Consider the following 19008-nt stretch of genomic DNA (forward strand, 5'->3'; position numbering starts at 1 on the left):
GCCTTTTCTCTTAAATTAAATCTGCTTTCATATTCTTTCAACATCTTTACATTTTTTTGATAAATAAAAACACTACAAATTCACCTTAATTTACCCTTCACTGGAACAAAACTCACTGGTGGATAAATTTTGGTCCCCAGATTTGTTACCAGAGGAAATAAATTCTGTCATGAGATTAACAGATATACAGTGTAGATTTGAACAGGAATTCTCCCTTGATTGAATGTAGAATCAAGCAGCCATTATCAAATTTACAGGTGAGAGACTATTAAAGAAAAGGAATTTGATAAAGAAACAGTGTTTCTTCTTTCTTGCAGTAAATCTGATTTATGCCTCCTGGGCTACCAGTTTTCTTTTTAGAAGTAGACTCTTAAAACTGTATGAGGCAAGCAGCTATATGAGTCTTCAAAGCATAACCATAATTCTCTTCCTCCTTTAACAGGACACCACCTGCTATTTAAGTCACTAGCTATTCTTATTATTTTAGATAAATTTTGGTGTGCATATTCCTTGTGTCTAAGTAACAAGGAGTGTTTGTTTCAAAATCACCCTTCTACAGCTAAATGTGAAGGGATGTGTATTTGATTCATATTGAGCTTGGAGTTTTTTGTACTGAAATAAAACAAGAATACTCCCAAGAATAAATACTTACATAAACAATAAAGCTGATGCAAGTAAGAGGAATGCTGAGTCCACAGAATGCATTATTAACAGCATATTAGTACACACAATGGCTGAGACACATAGGTAGTTGTGCATGCTGTAAATAATTCTCTGGGTGTCAAAATAGTAGTGTGCAAGATAATTGAACACATTGCAGGCAAAATGGCATGACCCAGTTTATTTTTCTTTTAAATCATGATTCATTCATGAATCATTGGATAGCTGTTTTTAGATTTTAACAATCTATTAAAGTAGTTGGGCAAAATCCTCCTGAGTGGAGGATTACTGATGACCTCTATTCATGTTGTCCTCATCTAAATTGGTGTATATGGGTGAATAGATGTGTATATTCATATATGAAGCCTGTATTGTCTCCAGATTTCCTTCCTTTAGGTTGCTTTGCCTACCAACTCAAATTTTCTTCTTGTGCATCTTCTCACAACTAACTTCTTTTCTATCCTGTCTTTGATTCTGTAAGACAGGAGCTGCCAAAAAGAAATCTGCTTCAAATTGGAATTCTTGAATTCAGGGATGATCATGCAAACAACCAGGCAGAATGTATTTAACCTTCAGCCAGCTGCTTAACCAAGTTGAAATTATTGATAGCCCATCAGTAATGATCAAGATGGAGAGTTTAAATGAAAAGATGCCTCTTCTTTTTCTTCTCCAGTCTCCCTTCCCCCTGTCCCTTTTTTTTTTTTTTTTTTTTAATTTTTTTTATTTTATTTTATATTCGAGAGCCATTGAGCTGGTAACAAGACTTGAAATGCCGTGTCAGCTCGGTTAGCATGGTCAAGGAGCTCAGCTGTAGAAGGGAAATAAAACTGTTAAGTTATGACTGCCCTCCAATCAGTCACAGGGGTAATGATGTTTGGCTTTAGTCAGGTTATATGTCAGTAAATATACATCTCTCAGACAGCCTTTAGGACAGCCTTAAGATCATGCTTATTGTTTTATATGGATAGGAGTCGGATGCTGATGTATGGTGGTCATAGGCCACTGAAATAAATTTCAAAACATTCAGCAAGTAAATTTAACCTCAATAGAACAGACTGTGACTGCAGTTTTGATAGAATATTCATTCCATCACCAGCAATGGGGCATTTTTTCTCTATTAGGTTTTGTGCAAATCACTCAGATGCAGATGATTTTTTTCCCTCTGCCTTAATTCTAGATTTATCACTACTTGAAGTGACTAATTCCATTCAACCTTCAGTGCCAGGTAAGTGCAAGGTAAGGCGACCTCAGAATTCTGAGTTGTGCAAAGTACTGGAAAATCTAAATTGTCTCTTTAATGTGTGAGTCGTAGTGTGAACTCTGTCTCAGGAGCAAAGGACTGAGACAAGACCACACTAAAACAGATTACAGACTTACACTGTGAATTAAAACCTTACTTTAAACTTAGACCTTTCTTTTTTCCCACATATTTTTCCCAGTAATGATATTCAAGTTCCCACTTAAGCTTACTGCTAAGGAATTTATATCTATTTGCAAATATTGGATCATGCCTTCCATTACTGTAGACTGATGTAAATCATTAAATTCTGCTGAGTCTCTCACTAGCATTTGAGAATTCATATGCATCTATCAACTTCTTTAATAACATATGTATGAGAGGTTTCCCTGCACACCTAGTGATAAGTTTCAAATACCAAAGTATACGATTTATAAAAATTATGGATTATATTAATATATTTTAAAATTATTTTTAAAGGAGAGACGTCTACATCTTAGGCAAAAATACACCTTTCCAACAGTCCACGAAACATACTACTTGCAGTTCATCACATGCAACACTACTGAAAGATGAAAAAAGATGAAAAAAGATGAAAAAAGATGAAAAAAGATGAAAAAAGATGAAAAAAGATGAAAAAAGTCATTGCCTCTGTCTTTGGGAAATAAGTTTCCTATTTTATTAATCATGCTCGAAAGGTCTCTTTATTGGATATAGAAAGATGAATTTTTATTTCTGATTTAATTTTTAGATGTAGTAAATGGACATTGAGCTTTGATCCAGGCTGTCATGGCTCTCTCAGCTGGTAAAAGAGAGATGCCATTTTTTTTCCAAAGCATTGATATTAGTACCCCAGAGCAGTTTTGTATTTTTTTCCCCACTTGAAATCCTGACCTCTATGAGGTCAAAATGCAAACAAAAACATCTTACACAGTCTACAGCCAAATCTGTTTTTGACAAAATATGCTACAGGTTCTTTAATCTATATTCTGTAGCATTATCCTTTATAAGATTTAGCGTTAAGCTCAGAGACTGCAATACTCATAGTTCAGCTCTTATTCACTAAATGCTGATCCAGATCCTAAGAGAAAATTATTATATCATCAATATAAACATAACAGGTCTTACCTTTTAAATCTGCCAGGAGAATTTTTATGAGACTGAAATGTTGAAGAATCTTTTTTAAATCTTAGATGATATTATAACTACGCTAAATTCCCTAGAAGGGGGTTCTACTTTTTTTTTTTCCTGATAGCTGGTTTTCATTCAAAGAAGATGCTCTAATATTCTGAGCTTGTATAGCACGTTTGTAACAGATTTTCTAAGACACAGCATGTAGTGGATGACGTCTCATAAGCTGCTTGATGCTTCAGCTGATGTCATCAGCTGAAAAATTCCAACTGCTACCAGGAAAGCCACAGTTAAATCTGTTACATGTGAAAACTAAGAAATGAGAGTTCATGTTTGTCTGGACTATAAATAAGCATGAAATTATTCAGATGCTTTCCGCATGATCATCATATGTTAACTTTCACCTAGTAAGGCCCTGTTTCAGGAAAGCACTTAGGCAGGTATTTCAAGCTATCAACTTCTCTAAGCATGTGATTAAGAGCTTTCCTCTAGAGTGACCCTCATTATCATTCTTATGACTTAAATAAGGTTGGCTATGTCTGCACACCAACTTAACTTGGGGAAAAGATTCAGCATTTCAAATTAACATATTGAAGGCCTGCATTTTCCTCATTTATAATATTAAGTTCCTTCCTTCAGTGAATGAGAAGCATGTTCAACTATTTTGGAACAGATTGTCAGGGACTGCTGTTTTTTAACTCCTCTTCCCTCCTGGTCAGGTTTCAAAATCACTAGGTTTTATAGTTCTCTGAATCTGCTATTGAAAATTTTACTATTGACCAGTTCTGATTCTACTTCTGTTTATTATTTGATCAATGTCTGGAAATGCTTTCCTCTGCAGGAAACATATGATCAGTAAAGACTTAGATATTTTTTGTTTTGCTGAAAGATGGCAATCTTTTAGCAATACTTTTAAGGCTATGAAATGGCACTGTTGTTTTGCAGTAGGATACATGGTATTGAGTTTCAAGAGCTTTAAGTCCACACATGGTATCCCTAATGCAAATGGCTCCTTACAGGATTTTTAGGTTTGGTTGTTACCTTTTCCTAATCATGTGTGCTATCATCCAGTATTATAAGTGGTTCTCCTCAAAGCTCACTTGTTTGATGTAAAAATACCCTTTTCCCCCCCTATTTTTTCTGCCTCTAAAGGAAATGCATTAAAACAAATCTGATGTAAAAATGCAGGTTTCATTTAGGGCATGTTTCCAGCTTAAAAAAAATAATTTAAAAAAGCTCCTACTCCTTTATAGTGATTTAATGAAAAGTAAAAGAAGTGCCTTTAATGTGATATTACATTTTTTATGCTGATACACTAAATTCCCATGAAATAAGTTGTTCAAAGTCCTTAAAAGCACCTTTTAAAGCACTGTACCTTCACATATGCCAAAATTTTTGCTGGCATGATAACATCATCCAAAAAACAAGTCACACCTTTCTCTGTAACTAATTGGTGTGACTGTTCAGTATTCTTGGTCTGATTGTGCTGTTACAGATTCTTCATTGCAAGACGATGATCTGTAGAAAACCATGGAAATAAATATTTGCTTTGTTTCTTACAGATAATACTTGAAGAAAACAGCAAAAGCTCTTCCAGCTGTTTTTCTTAGTGTAATCAGGTTCAACCCAGATATGGCTTCAAGAACTACTAATGCAGGTAATTTTTTAATATTTCATAATAGGCCACCCCAAAAAAAATGCATTGGTGTTCTAAAAATGGAAGGTAAATACTCACGTAGTAAATTTCTAGTTTCCATAAATGATCTGGTAGTATAGATTCAAATCTATGCAAAAATGACTACTTCAGCATTTTACTGATCCTGCTAAATGAGATCTTAGCAATATCTGTGTATGGGTTTTGTATTAAGCTTTTTCTACTTATATAATACTGGCACTGAACAGATTTTCAGCCCTTGTAGGTAAAGTATATTTTTCTTACTGGCTCTTAACAATCTACAAATTATGGCTATGTCAGGAAAAAAAATATCAAAATGTCAGGAAAAAAATAATCAGGAAATGTACTTCATTAATGCATATCCAGAATTCAGACACCCTTAAAAATGTTGATGTGGGTTTTTTTGTGTTTGTGCAACAAAGACAGGCTTTGTGCCAAGTTTGGAAGGTAGTCTGGGAGGAATGGAACTTAGTAAATCTTGACTGTATATACTTCTAAATACTTAGCAGAAAGCAATTTATGAGCTGCTTAACACAGAAGTTAATCAAATCACAGCTGGCTAGAGCCAAGACAGATAAGCCAAACAATCTTTTGACAACCTGTCCATTTCAAATGCAGCTAACTGATGCACAGATTCATCATATCACTATAGGACGGGAAGGTTCAGCATTAAAAGGCAATATTTTAATGAGTTTTGCTCAGTTACTACTGAAGAATATACTATGAGGATTGAGTAATGATTTTTCTCAGAAAGCACTTCCTAAACTATCTGTGCAACAAGTCAAGTGTGTTACAAAATGCCATCTCTTGATTTTGCTTTTAATGTCTAGTTTGTCCTGTGGTGATTGGCACAAATTTGGCTTAGAATTGTCGAATGGTTTGGGTTGGAAGGGACCTTAAAGATCATCTTGTTCCAATTCCCCTGCATGGGCAGGGACACCTCCAACCAGACAAGGTTGCTGAAAGCCCTATCCAGCCTGGCCTTGAACACTTCCAGGGAGGGGACAGCCACGATTTCCCTGTGTCTCGCCACTGTCACAGTGAATATTTTCTTCCTAATGACTAAAAAAATGTAGTGAAAAAATACTGTTTAAAGATTTCAAATTAAAAAAATATCTTATGGAGCACTGAAAAACACATCAAGAGAGAAACTGCAGTCTTTAATCACATGGGCATTGTTGTGCACACAAGTGATCTTTTGGAATTTAGTGGGATGCTCTCATGAATAAAGGTTTCTGGAAATGACCTCTATTTTCTTGTGCTTGGTTGTTGAAAAATAGAGGTATTTTTATTAATTAAGATGAATTATTCTGGTATTTTCCATAGGGGAAGTTTTTGAAGGCAACCAAAACATTACTGTCCAAGATATTTGTCTTGCTTTATGTAAGGTGTTTCATCACTGTCAGAAAAACTCCCTGTGTAGTTCCAAATGAATCCTCACAAACATTTAAATCCTCTACTGGAGGGGCAGTTGATTTAATTGGGAGTCAACATTCTTTTTAAGCTTACAAAAAAAAAAAAATTAAAAATATTCAATAACATTTTTTTTTAAATCAACTCTAGACCTGAGTATGATTAACAGGAAAATCTCTCTACAGCACTACAAGGAATAATTAAGCTGTAAATTTAGTCTGTGTTTGCCAAATGGGAAACAATATTTTTTACCGCAGGCTCTCCCCCACCCCAACTTTATCTGTCTAGATAAACATAATTAAGTAATGGATGATGGTTTGTTAGCATTTTATTACACGTGTTTGCAAGGGCATTAAGAATAATCATAAAATGCACAACAAATATGATAGGTATTGAGGTTTTCAGCAGGGGAAAACGTGACTTTTTAAAATCTGGGCTGGAAAAATGTATTCCTACAAATTAACTATTTCTCTATGCAGAACAGCAATTGAGATGCTGCTGCCTTAGTTGATTTACATACACTAATTGCTAGTTCCTATTAAGCACTGAGTGGTCACCTGCTCGGTAATATTAATAAATTAATATTTTCAGATAGTAGTTATTCACAAATAGCAGGAAACACTGAATTCACTTTGGATTTTAGAAATGAAATTGGATTACCCTTTAGGTTAGGAACCTACTTGCTGCTTTGCTATGCAAACAAAATGACCTAGTTAGGCTGTCAAAATTTGCAATATTTTTAAAGTGTATGTTATATAAAATTACATGTACGTGTGTGTTTATATAATGGAAAAAGTTTCAAGCAGACAGGGATTTAATTCTTTCTGCACTCTTAAGTCACATGATCAAAATGTCTACTGAAGTGACTCATTTATCTGCCTGGCAAATAATTATGTTCATATTTTGCTGGTGAACCTTTAAAGCAGATCGAATTCTCCATATGCAAGACCTACAGGAATAATCCATATTTATGGTTAATGCAGTTCAAAGGAAAATCTGAGCTGGCACTTGTAAAACTCCTCGCAGCTGAACTTCCCAAAAAATCCATTTAACAATTTAAATTGTTAAATTTCAGAATATGGCTCATCTGTACTCTAATCAATGCACAACTGACAAATCAGAAAGTATCATAGGCACACTATTCCCTTCCATTCTGTGGCAAAGAGGAGCCATAGCCTTTACAGGAGAACCAGACTGGAAATGTTCAGTCATGGCACAGTTGACAAAACCTCTACAGGCTTCACAATGACATCACCCATAAATTCAGGCCACTGCCTTGGCCTTGATTCAGCAAGATACTCACAGCTGGTGAGACTCAAGCACAGCATGGCCCTTCTGCTTCTCACTGGATCACTCAATAAGGTATTAAACTGAGTTGGGGCCTTTATATGGGGTTACTTTGGGTCCTATTTACTACCAGGCAGATGACCCAAAGTATTAATAGGCTACAGTATTAAAACAACATTGGCTGACAGACATTCTGACTCATTTGTCTCTTTTGCTTTCACCTAGGTTTGATAAAAAGATTTCAAGTCCAAGACAGACAGTTTTGAGATTTTAGTACAACTTATGGTGCATGCTGGAAAAGCATACCAGAATTCCATGTTCTACTTCAATAACAGTGTGGAAGGATTGTTTTAGGAACAACAAGTTCCTCAGTTTTAGAGACAGTTCTCTGCACCTGACTTCTGAAGATAACAAGATGGGGGTTTTGGGGTTTTTTTCCCATAGTGTCACTTAGTGGTTTTGCTTTCTTTTAAAAATTCTTGATTCTGTACATACATAGTAGTTGTTGTACATACATAGTTACAAAATTAAAAAAGCTAGCAAGACAGAGATTTTTACTTCCGTTTAATTCTTTGTGATTTGGGGAGTATCTTTAGAGATAAGGAGGGTCTCTGCTCTTGCTTAAGGTGCGAACACATAAAATATGACAAAAAGCACCATTTAATACCCTAACATATTGAGGGTGACAAATGCAGACCTTAGAAAATGCAGATAAGGTTTTGCAACATTTCTGTTATGCCAAGTCACTTGCTCAACTGAAGAGGCACAAAACCACCACTGTTGGAATTTCAAATGAAAGCTTAATTTACTTCTAGAACTTAGTGACTTTCAGGCTCACATGTGGCCAAAGGGCCAGCATTCTGCTCCTGTTTTGTTCCTATTGGCTGCTGTGAGAGCAGACAGGAGGCCAAGAAGCCATAATTCAAGAAGAAAGAAGTGAATGTGGGGTATTTTTGCACAATGTTGTTGATAAATGTTGTTTGAAGGAAAATAGCAATAAGTCAATCTGATGGATGTAATTTGTTCTCTTTTTACCTGGTGTGTTTGTAATACACACTGTTACTTGTTTATTATTGTGATATTTTAATTATTATAAATTAATAGCTTGAACAGTACTTCATCCTGAAAAGGTGGGTAAAAGTGTGCATCAGTCTTAAGCCTGAAAGCATCGATGCAAATAGTATGAATTTCCTCCATCTTTCATAGAAAGATAATATTTCAAAGATTTTAAATTTTAAATAAGACAGCAGTTCATGACATCACTCAGTTCTGGGCTGTTCTTTAGTAAGTCAGTATCATTTAGATTGCTTTTTGTTTTGGTTTTTTTTCCCCTCTAAATGGATATTATCTTTACTGTTGGATGAAGTGCTTACAACAATACAAATCTCAGAGAACCCCCAAATTAAATATGGTGGTTCCAAACCAAGTTAATGGTTCTTACTGAAAACAGATGTGATTTGGATCTGGTGACGTTTCATTTTTGAATTTGTTTAAACCAAGCTCTCCCAGCAAAACTTATGTTGCCACAATTTATAACAGGCAAAACCTAAAAGAAATTTTCATTAGGAGTAGGTGTATTTATTTTATATATCCCTTTTTATGTCTTCATAATGGTAGTCTCTAAGCTCCAACTATTATAGCAGTTGAGTCTCAAAATCTTTAATGAGAGATGGTTATAGTTATGCTGTCATGTTTTGTGTTTCCAGTTCTGAAAATATTTTGAGGTGGACAGCTGAAGCTATTGAAGATGATCACCAGCTTTCAGTGTAGTTAGGTTCTATATATATTAAAAAGCAGGCTTTATCTAATTTTTGGACTGCTAAAATCAGAAGTCACTTTACAAAAACAAAAACCAACCAACCAACCAAAGTAACTGTATATGTGTCACCAAAGATACTATGGGTTAATATCAGATCAGAAAATTACTAAAAGAAGAAAATTAAGGTGCTTGTCTCTGATTTGCATAAACATTCAGATGATGTTTTCATTTTTTATCCTTTTGAAATTCTCATACGGTAGTATAAAGGCTATAAATCATTCTTGTGAGCTAAAATATAATTTGCTACAGTTAGAAGGCAAAGTAAAAGTATTACAACTTCAGTGAAATTTGAATGCATTCCACATTCAATTTTTTTAATAAGAACAGTAAATAACAGGCTATTTTGAAGTATGATAAATGATCTCTTCCAAAGTGTAATGATAGCTTACTTTAGTTACAGCAGGTTTTTTATAGCAATAGACAGCTTTATAAAAACCATTCTTACAGCATACACATAATTTTAAAGAGCTGGAATGAAGTTTTGGAGCAAGTCCATTCATTTAATTTATTCAAGTATGACAAGTACTAGGAATATCTTTGATAACCTAAATCTCATCATACACTGGAAGCTGCCTTACCTTTGGAGATTTCAGTTTGCACACAGTAGACTCTTCACAGGTGTTTCATATTCTAGAAATTTCCTTTCTACTCAGAGTATTGCTTATCCCCATTGATGAAACATTGTCAATCAGATGCTAAAGATTTATGAAGTAGGTTTAAAAATAATAGGAAGATAAAAACTAATGAAGCCTGTATTAAAAATTTTCCTCTGACGTTGAAGACTCAGAAGAATCATATTTTCAAGATTTTTACTGGAACCATAAACAGTAGTATATATATTTTTAAATTCAGTAAAGCACCAGTCCCTACTTAATCACACAGCTTTAGAAGTTGCAAATTTAAAAATAGGTTTATTATATAAGTGAGAAGAAAAAAAGCAGACATATTATTAGCATGAACTTCTGCATTATAGTGTTCTTTACTTATATTCTAAGCAGATAACTATTTGCAAGCAAAATAAACTTCAACTGTCCTGAAAAAATGTAAGAAATATCAAGTCCCCTTGAGAGAAACACATGCATGTTTCTGCTTTTTGTGAGGCTGTAATTTGATGTTCAGCCCAAGACAGAGAAAGCAGGTATCACATTAATGCTGCTCATCATCAAAAGAAATTATAAGATGGACTTCATTTTGAAACCACAGATATCTGGTTTGGAAGAAAAAAATAAATGTTTTTTCATTATAATGTTTTGCCTGCTTGTTGCACCTGTTCTTAAAGGAGTTATAACTGTCCCATCACCACAGGATGTGAACATGTTATATAGAGACTACAGCCACGCAAGAACTCTCCAGCTGGAGTTACATCCAAGAAAAACAAAAAAACAAAACCAACCAAACAAAAACCCCACCAAAAAAACAAAACAAAAAACCAAAAACAAAAGGAAAATTACTTTTAAAATTTTACAGTTTTACTATGTGGTCAGATTTATTCTTGAAGAGAAAGATATGACATTCCTGCTTCCCAGTATCATGCTAAAGGCCTATTCTCAACTGGGACACCTATATTGTCCTTTGTGCAACACTATGTTTTTTAACAAAGTTTAACTTTTCTTAATAGTTGAAAATATTAAAAGCTATTTCTAGAATAAATAGCAACAAAAGCCAGCCAGCTCCACACACTGTAATGGGATTTTAATGTATTCTTCTTGTTGGCATAGTGTATTTCTGTGATAATTTTATGTGACAGTGTAATTAAACTGGAATACAATTCCCATTTCCTATGTATTTTATATATTTATCATCATTTATTCCTTTACTTTCTTGCTCTGCTATAAATATTATTGTAAGGAGAGTTAAATAAGTTAAACCAATGCAATTACTTTCACAGATTGAAATTAACTTCATATATCAATTTATACTGGTTTGTATACAGCATCTACTATTTGCCCTGTACAAATAAATGCAATTGTTGCAGTATATTTATAGTGTCACTATGGTTTCCATGTTTGCTCTCCTTTTGACTAATGTTCTATATGTTAAAACTTGACATTTTAACAGTATTTTCAAACAATTTCATTCATTATCAAATAACCATTTATTACATTGTGGCAATTTCAAACCATTTACTGGACCCTCTAGACATCGCTAAACAATGATTTATCAAGGAATGTGCAAATTTTAGTGCTTATCACAGCAAATACAAGAAGTAACATTAAACAGTGACTTGACAACAGCTCTGACTACATTATTTTTCTTCTTTTAATCTTGATGAGTCATATTTAGTAATAGCAGCTTGTAAATGTGCTGGAAATAAAGGACAATATTCTAGATTGCTTCACTGCAGAAGGCTCTGCCTAGTTTGCTCAGTTCTTTTGTATTCTTGGGGATTAATTGGAGACAGTGGAACACAACAGACATATCTCTTACTGTCTCTTTATTTTCTTATGGTGCCTATTATGCCCCAACTTTGTTATGTGTAACAGTACTTTTCACATTTTATTTGACCTTGAATGTAACAAAATCCACCTGTAGCCAAATCTGTATTGATTTTTGCTCACCTAGGGTGAATAGTAGTGATAGAAAGGATTTTCAATTCTATTCTCAGGAAAAATCTCCTCCTTACCCGTGTACTACCTAACAAATAGGACTGATTCAGTTCCATATGTCATGAACTGGCTGCAAAATACTGTCCTATTCCTGTTGAACTGTGAGAGAACAGACTGATACCCACAAACAATAATTTTAGGTCTCTGGAAGCATTTAGGTGCAAACTTTATAAGGCAGTAGTATTGGAGGGAGAGATCCCCATTCTCAGATATCTCAACAATCATTGCTGAGCTCACACATTCAGCTCAACATTAAGTAAATTGAAAGGCTTAAATATTACAGCAGATATGAACAGATGGAGTTTCAGAGTTTCTATGAATTGGAGTATTCTTAATTTGTGAGGTTCATATCCAGACTATAGCAGAACAAGTATCATTAGCACTGAATTTAAATGATCCCTAAATCAATAGTTTGGCATTGTTGATTTGTACTACACTAACATTGAGCAGTTCCAGATAAAGTCAAGGTCTCACCACAAAACTAACAGCTTAACATCATTGCTGCTCAAAAGAATTTATAGTCTATACAGTTTGTTTATGAATTGGACTAATAAGGAACCACACCTTAGATTGTGACCTTCCTTGGCCAAGTTCATGAAAAGTGCAGAAATGAAAATAACACACGTTTTCTATATGTCTGTCTTAATTTCAAAGGCACCAAAAGCTTTTGATTGATTATCTCTAATTCAGCAGTGGTTATCAGGACTGCTACTCCTGTTACAGCTCCCCATGATTAGAGCCAGCAAAGAGAGCTTTACTCATTAACCTAATAATGTAATAATTTAGCTTAAATTGCCACAGCTTTCAACTTGTGTGGATAAGGCAGGCTGTAAAACTGGAGTAGAAAAGGAACAGACAATGTTTTGTTCTGCAGCCTGATGTCCTCAACTAGAAGGGTGCAGCTACATTTGGTAACTTCAACAGCCAGTGCAACAACAGGCACTGGCTGGAGCATGACCTGGGACCCTTACATATGCAGAAAGGTAAAACCTTGTTTGCTTGCTGAAAGTCTCCTATTCCTAGTTTAAGGACTGCAGTTCTTTACTTTTACCCCTGTGTTTAATACTGTATCTCAAAGCTTATGTATTTACCTGTGGTGACATTAGCTGTTTTGAGTTGTGGAGGGGGATGTTGGTGTTTGGTTTCATAGGGTTTTTTGTTTGTTTTTTGTACACTAGCTGTACTAGTATTCTGTGAGAATTTTGCCAGACTATTAGGATATGACCAAGCCCAAAGTACATTTACAGACTGGAAAGCTCATCCAAAACCAATAACTAATAAATAATTATTTTTAGCACAATTGAACAGCTTAGTTGTCTTCTCAAACTTGCAGAGATAATTTTTAGAAATTGTTCACCTATTTATTAATCACAGTAATTCTTGATTCACTGCCACTTTAAACAAAACTGTTACTAAAGTCAGGTAAGCCAGATCAGGCACAAAAAGAAGTTTTGACATAAACCAATCACTTAATTTTAAGTCATAGTGTGTAATTCAGAATAAGCGAACCATTACAGCCTTGTCTTTGCTTATTAAAAAAAAAAATTATCTTAAAAAATTAAATTATCTGAGGACCCAGTGCAGACAATTGTAAGCATTTAATCATTAGAGAAAGTCGAGCTGAAATCAATCACAGGTCAGAGCTGAAGGTCTGCTCAGAATCAGGTACCTCAAATTAAAGCAGTTAAGGCACAAATGTGTCTGTAGCCAAACACACTAATGAGCCTTAGAGAAATACCATTGTGTTTTCTTAATTTTATTTCAATCAGCCTAAAGACAAAATGCTAAGATACCAAGGTGTGTTCAGACCCAACTCTTGTTGATGAACCTAGTGATCCTGAGATGGCTGTTCTTGTTATCCCATTGCCAGCCTTCTTCTCTCCAGTGGCTTGCTTACTAGAGATCCTTTATTTCTACTGATTAAACTAACCATATGGCTTCTTTTTCACCTATCACTATGAAATCAACTTTAGTTTCTTGGTCGTAGCCTTTTTTATGTTACAATCCATGGAGGGTGAGCAACCATCAAGTGCCAGAGGTATGGCTTCAAAAATGGCAAGACATTTTAGTTTTTTAGTATCATCAGAGTTAAAAATCCTTCCTCCCTCTCAGAATTCAGAAATGGAAGAGAGTTAGTTTTCTCCATAATCAATGATGATATTTCTACATGGCCAGCAGCCTAGGTGTGAGGGAAGGAAGTCATCAAGGCAAGCTCTTTGCTCACTTAAGGAGATATTATACAAAACATTAAACCCAATGAGGGTATCTGTCAAAATCTAAGAGACTCCATCTCAGCTGTTACCTACCCTCCATTATGGATTAATTTGACACTAATTGCAAAAATGATTTAATTTAGCTAATTTTCAAAAAATGCTGTTTGATAATTAAAATTAATGGCTAGGATAAAATCTAAGTATTCTAACTGAGTAAAATCTTACAGATGGAAAGGCCAGGCACTGACAGAGCTTACATGGGAATTACCACAAAAATTTTTGTTTAATACTTAAAGCAACAAAGAAACAAAAATTAATTTAAAGGAGAACATGACAGATACCAGTGGAGTAATTGTCAAATAAATTGTGTACTGATGGAGAAGGATGGAAGGAAGAATTTTAAAGCATTTTAGCTCTAAAAAAGGACTTTGGCACTATATTTGTTAGATCTAAAAATGCTTCAAGCAATTATACACTTTTTGAAGTTTTATCCAACTATCAGAATATAGAAAATGTAGTATTTATCATCTATGCATTGGGCAAGTTGGAGAATATGATGGTTGGAAGTGGTCAGGCTCTCCATATGAGGTTTGTCTTTCAAAAGGTTAATTCCCACCAGCAAACTAATCGTTGCTTTGTGATGTTCTTCCAAGTCCCTATTTCTGATAAAGACACTGTGGAACATGATAGACTCTCATCTGCACCAGATGGTACAAGTCCCTGATGAATCATATGCCAGCTGTGCACAGCCAGAACAAAACACACTCCAACCACACTTCCCCTTGCCTCTCACTGCACCCAGGACAGAGAAACTGCATTGAGAGGTGGGCTGCTGAGCATCCAGAGCAGCAGAACCTGTGTGTTAGAGGCTTTCTGGCTAGGAGGCACATCAAAGCTGACAGCTTCCAGGGCTGCACACTGTGCTCTTCAGACTAGTTTTTTCCTTTGCCAAACTTAAAGACAGCCTCCTATGTCTATTGTACCTCTTTTGTCCAGCAGGTCATAAAGGTAATGGTCGCTACCATACATCTTTAACCTTATTTTTCCATTAAAATAAAGGGTGCAATTTTGACATCACCCCATTGCCATCAGACTTGCCTTGCTATACAGTATAGTGGGAAATGTAACTGCTCCGCCACAGAACTAATGCTTGCTTCCCTTGTGCTCTTGTGTGCTTACCTAATGTAATTAGCAATGTGTACAGCTTGCAAGGGAGAGTAAGGTTGATTCTAACACATGGTTAATTAAGATATTACAGTTAGCTATTTGCTAGGCTGACTCAGGGGAGTTATAATAGGATATGGAGTCTTTCACCTCAAGTTCAGCTGTTCTTACCCCCAAATTCCCAGGTAGTTATCAGTAATTTCTCATTAACCCTGGCACAAGATGAATCTGACTCCACTCAGGGTTGTGGATGAGTTCTGAGAACATGCCTGTCAACAAGGAGTGTCAGTGTCTCTGATAATTAAATTTTAAAGTGAAGAACCCCACTGCTGTGAGTGAATAGCAGAAGTTGGTGCCTCCCTGTGGCGTTATTTTAACTCTTCTTTTTTGTTGTTGTTGTCTCTAGACTCAACAAGATATCATGAACTATCATATTATCAGCAGATAAAGATTGAGCTTTTTGAAGGCTACAAATTGACTGTTGTCCTTGGGTTCCCCAGCAAGACAAATAGTTAAAAGTAATACAACCATAAAAGCTGGAAATGCATTGTTAAAAAAATACCCAACTCCTAAATTACAATGAATCTGCAAGAGGCTCCTAATTTCATGATCCTACCTGCACTGCCAAGAACGTAAAGAATCATTGGCTCTTGCCATCATACTCTTGCCAAAGGGCAGTTACCTCTTCTGTATGCATTGCCTTAATCATGTCAAGTTGAGTTCCATAAATTTGCATGTCTCCCCAGGAAGAAGGGTGCATTGCCAGCAGCCTGGTAGGCCAGATCAAAACAATTTCCTAATGTATGTTTACATCAGCTTTGGTTACTGAGCTGCTTTTCCTGTAGTTGTTCTGCAAAGCAGAGCAAATTCCCTCTCTCTAAACTGTGTTGCATCGGGGATAGGAGGTGGAATAAGCAGAATACAGATGGATATACAGTGTCATTCCCAGGATTGGGCAAGGCTTTCTAGATTAATGAACTGCAAATCAGCTACACAAATGAAACCACATGCTAGATAAAATACAGTCCTCTGAGATGGGCTTGTTGTCACAGTCAGAAAGGGAGAAAAAGAGGGAGGGAGTGCACAGGCATATGGGTGATGGGGGGTGTAATGATTGCCAGCTCCCCTCCTGACTCTCTGGAATATGTGAGGATGACAAACTCTCTGAGGAACAATTCCTTTGACTGGTTCGTTGAGGAAAGGAAACTTGTCATGCTGCCAAGAATAAAACTGCTTCTGGGCTTAGTTTTGAATTTTATAAAGTGAATAAGTGAAAAACGTATACACATTCACTTCAGACCCAATTCATGAATAATTAAAAGAATATATAATTGTACCCAGTTTTCCCCTCAAGCTCAACCAGCAAAGATATCTTCTGTCCATGTAACAGGGTACTTCATGTTTTTTTCAGAAACTGTAAGAAGTGAGATAAACCAAGTATCACTGAATTCATACTGCATGCAAGTATGAATAACAGCCTGACCATCAGAACACACAGAGCTGCTAACTGAGAATGCAACAGTTTCATATGAAGGAAATGGCAGATTTTTTGATTATCCATAAATATTTTCCTAGTGTGATTCATCCACACTTGATATTGGAGTCAGACCACAATATGATAAAAATTGTATTATTAACACAGCATTATGGCAGACATTAAGGCAACACTGCAAATGGCAAAGATTAGACATTTTTTATGAGGCAAAATAAGATGTTTACCATATCAAAAATATATATCTGCAAAGCTACTGATGCACTGGAATTGTATATTGTTATTTATCTGGAAAAGGCAGAGATCTGTTGTTTTTATTTTTCAACATTATTCCCACAGTAAAGGGTCTGGCAGTTTTCAACCAAAGTGAATTTTAGGATTAATATGTATTTTTCTTGAGGGCATGGTAGTTAGCAAATATGGAATTAATAGCAATGTAGTTAGTACCTTTCACTTGCAGATACAGAAGTCTTATTGATGTTCTTCATTAGTATTTAAATAACTTCTGTAAACAAAATAATCATTATACACACACACACAAATGCAGACATGAAGATTCTCATGGCTGGAGAGCTGGCTCTTGCTTTCTCTTATACCAATATGGCTGTTTGTACCCAACAAACTGTGATGCTATCTGATAGGAAAAGTCTATTTTTAAAAATGAAAATCATTCACACAGAAGAAGAATAGATTCTCCTTTGTGTGTGGGCCCGGGGCTTGGTTTGACTGTTTGACAGAAAGATGCACATTCTTCATATTTTTATACTTCAGATGAATTCTAAACACTAGATGTTCACTTACACCAGACTTACACCTTGACTTCTTTTCAGCAACAAGGTATATGTTTAGATACAGAAACAGGCAAAACATCAGTGAGGAGTGCCTGCAGGAGTGATGTGCAAGGCTGCTAAAGAAGAACTAATCCACTACAGCATCAGGGGTTGTATCTCAAGGAGGTCAGGGAGTACACAGAAAGTACACAGGGACATAGAAGACCTGTGGTGAGGGTCACTTTCTACTAGTAATTTACTTCATGATATGCAAAGAGATGCAGCTATGAAATTCTGCTAGCTACAGTAGCATGGCAGGGGATGACAGTGGAATGGCTATAAAGAGGTGATGATGTACCTGACAGGAATATCAGAGGTGAGGCAAAACATTATGCACTATTTCTTGTCAATGTATCCAAAAGCTACTGTTCTGTTATAGAGTTGCTCTTGTCACAGGTTTCTAAGACAGGAGCTGAATTGTACACATGGACTATAAAAGCAGAGGTAAAGTACAGCTTAAAGTGCGTGAAAAAAAAAAAGGGGGAGGGGAAAGAAATTAGAAATAAACAGGATTGATACTTTCTGCAAAGGGAAAATGGCAAGGAGGAATTCTATACAAATGCAGTCTCTACATCCAGCCCCACAGAGGCAGACCTTCAAATGAATGTTTTAAAATTCCAACATTTCTGAGCTGTTGCTTGAAAATTTGAAAAGGGGGCACTTTTAATCTAGCTGTGTGTTTGGTTGGGTTCTTTTTAGATTATTAGAAAATATTTTCTAATAAGTAAAATGTGAAAAGACCATGAAAAAGGTGAATGTTTTTTATTTTGTTGCTTTTGATTACTGTTTCCTATTTAAAGGTTATTCAATTAATTATGTCAGACCCAAAATTGTGTAATGGTTGGTTTTCCCTATGTACAGGACAAAATTCATGTGACAGAACATTATTTCTTCAAGCCTGTTCTCTTTGGTAAAGCTTTCATTTGAGAAACTGCTTATATTTGCAATTGTCTGATGTTTAGAGAGAGAATTATTCAACAATCCCTAGCAGTTGGCTCTGACCTCTGGTTTGCTTGTTTTCTAGGTTACATTTGAACACCTGCTGATTTCCAGCTATATTGTGCCACCTCGCGTAGGAGACGGGAAATTGCACACCTTCCCTGACCGTCATGACACGAGTTTGGCACCGGTGTCCTGCAGGTGACATTTGTGCATTTTGAAGAGTTTCGAGTTTATCAGCAATGGAAGCACATTTAGAAGAGTATTAAAGTGATTTAATATGAGACTTAATTTTTCTTAAAACGTTAACTTTCTGGAAATCCTTCAACCTTTTGACTTACCAAGTCATGGTGGCCCTTTATTAGTGCTCTGTTGTAAGAGTAAAATGATTCTCTACAGCATGATTTTTATAGTATTTTCTACTTTATCTAAATCAAATAGAACAGTACTGATTAAAAAAAAAACAATCTCTATTCTGATACTTTATGAACTTAAGTTTGGTGATAAAATATGGGGTATTCAGGCATCAGATTGATAGATAT

At 35.5% G+C, this 19008-nt stretch overlaps 1 long non-coding RNA gene across 1 annotated transcript; it reads left to right on the forward strand.

Moving 5' to 3' along the window:
- Nucleotides 1–630: 630 nt before the first annotated feature.
- Nucleotides 631–18684, forward strand: LOC139801099 (uncharacterized). The gene is made up of 3 exons (XR_011728068.1): nucleotides 631–1885; nucleotides 4591–4685; nucleotides 18552–18684. It is a non-coding gene; the product is annotated as an uncharacterized lncRNA (long non-coding RNA).
- Nucleotides 18685–19008: the final 324 nt, after the last annotated feature.

The sequence above is a fragment of the Heliangelus exortis genome, chromosome 11 (genome assembly GCF_036169615.1).
Source record: "Heliangelus exortis chromosome 11, bHelExo1.hap1, whole genome shotgun sequence".
NCBI lineage: Eukaryota > Metazoa > Chordata > Aves > Apodiformes > Trochilidae > Heliangelus > Heliangelus exortis.